The sequence below is a fragment of the Condylostylus longicornis genome, unplaced genomic scaffold, assembly GCF_029603195.1.
Source record: "Condylostylus longicornis isolate FDR11 unplaced genomic scaffold, ASM2960319v2 ptg000325l, whole genome shotgun sequence".
NCBI lineage: Eukaryota > Metazoa > Arthropoda > Insecta > Diptera > Dolichopodidae > Condylostylus > Condylostylus longicornis.
Window position 1 is genome coordinate 17501 of NW_026578288.1, and position 2500 is coordinate 20000.

Consider the following 2500-nt stretch of genomic DNA (forward strand, 5'->3'; position numbering starts at 1 on the left):
TTGTATAACCATTATTTATAATGCGATTATAATCTAATATAGTAGTAATGATATTATATTTGTATAACCATTATTAGAAATAATAATGAGATTATATTCTAATATAATAAAATATTATAAATATCTATATTATATTTATAAATATGGAAATTTTATATATTAAATAATGATTTTTAAAACGAAGAGGTGTCAAAATGTCCATGAAACTCTAGAATTAATGATTATATCATTTATTCGACCTTTATTGGATACGATATGTATATTTTAATAAATATATGTATCTGATACTGTTATATATTTATTGCAAATATATAACATTAATAGTATCAAAGTGTATCCCCCCTGAAATAATATAATATAAAAAAAATAAAAATCATTATATTAATTATATAATATGGAAGTATTTTAAATAAAACAATATACGATCATTTATAATATAGAAAATATATAAAAATATATTCTTACGTTGTTGTCCATATATTATGGTAATAACTTTTCTTGTATAAAACAGTTGGGATACGGATAAAAGGAAAGTTAGAGACATTCGCAGCACATAGATTATATTATTTATATATTTTAATATGTTTTAGAATGTATATATATTATCGATATATATCTGACGAAAATAAAAAAAAAATTTTATAAAACTCTAAACGGTGGATCACTTGGCTCATGGGTCGATGAAGAACGCAGCTAACTGTGCGTCATCGTGTGAACTGCAGGACACATGAACATCGACATTTTGAACGCATATTGCAGTCCATGCTACAGAGTATATAAATTTATTAAAAAATTTAATACTGCATGGACTACATATGGTTGAGGGTTGTAAGAATAATTTAATAAAGTTGCTTATAATATAATTTTAAATTATATTATTTATAGCACATGATATATTACTGGTAGGAATACCATAATATTAAAATTCAATTATATATATTTTACTTATATTATAAAATATAATAAAAAAATAAGTATATCCTAGTATTAATAAATTAGTATTAATACATTAAAGAGGAAAACTTATATAAAATTATATTATTTATAATATAAACAATACAGTAACTTATATATATTTAGTTTTCAACTAAAAAGAAAAATTAAAAATATTCTTAAAAACAACCTCAACTCATATGAGACTACCCCCTGAATTTAAGCATATTAGTTAGGGGAGGAAAAGAAACTAACTAGGATTTTCTTAGTAGCGGCGAGCGAAAAGAAACTAGTTCAGCACTAAAGGATTTTGTTTATACAAATATCCGATGTAGTGTATGGAATATCTATATTCTAATATGAGAAATTAACAGTCTAAGTCCTTCTTAAACGAGGCCATTTACCCATAGAGGGTGCTAGGCCCGTATGACGTTAATGATTATTAGAAGATATTTCCAAAGAGTCGTGTTGCTTGATAGTGCAGCACTAAGTGGGTGGTAAACTCCATCTAAAACTAAATATAACCATGAGACCGATAGCAAACAAGTACCGTGAGGGAAAGTTGAAAAGAACTCTGAATAGAGAGTTAAATAGTACGTGAAACTGTTTAGAGGTTAAGCCCGATGAACCTAAACATCCATGAAATATGAAAAATTCAACATTATAAATATTATATAATTATATAATAATGATGGTGTGCAATTTTTTCATATATGGACATTGCAATCTGTTAATAAATATATATTTATCATAAGATATATTTAAAAAGTTTATTTTATATATGAAAATTTATTTTCTATATAATATAATTTAAATATTATCGGATAAATAATTGACAGATAAAAAATCAATATAATGCGTAAATTATATATTATTATAATTTTATAATATTATATTAATTTATATATTAATATAATTATTATATGCATTAATATGATTAGCAATGCTATAGATTTAGGATACCTTCGGGACCCGTCTTGAAACACGGACCAAGGAGTCTAACATGTGTGCAAGTCATTAGAATTTATTTTAAATAAAATCTAAAGGCGTAATTAACTTAACTGTTAATATGGGATTAAATTATATATATAATTTTATATATATAATATCAATCCTGGGGCGTTCTATATAGTTATGTATATAAATAATTTTTAATTATTTTTTATACCTCTAACTAGAACGTACCTTGAGCATATATGCTGTGACCCGAAAGATGGTGAACTATACCTGATCAGGTAGAAGTCAGGGGAAACCCTGATGGAAGACCGAAACAGTTCTGACGTGCAAATCGATTGTCAGAATTGGGTATAGGGGCGAAAGACCTATCGAACTATCTAGTAGCTGGTTCCCACCGAAGTTTCCCTCAGGATAGCTGGTGCATAAAAATATTATATAAAATAATCTTATCTGGTAAAGCGAATGATTAGAGGCCTTAGGGCCGAAACGACCTTAACCTATTCTCAAACTTTAAATGGGTAAGAACCTAAACTTTCTTGAATGAAGTTTTAGGTTATGATATATTGTGCCCAGTGGGCCACTTTTGGTAAGCAGAACTGGCGCTGTGGGA

At 26.6% G+C, this 2500-nt stretch overlaps 2 pseudogenes; both read left to right on the plus strand.

Annotated features, from left to right (window-relative positions):
• Positions 1–645: 645 nt before the first annotated feature.
• LOC129616918 (5.8S ribosomal RNA) lies at positions 646–829 on the plus strand (annotated as a pseudogene).
• Positions 830–1119: 290 nt separating this feature from the next.
• Positions 1120–2500, plus strand: part of LOC129616927 (large subunit ribosomal RNA) — a 4018-nt pseudogene continuing 2637 nt past the window's right edge.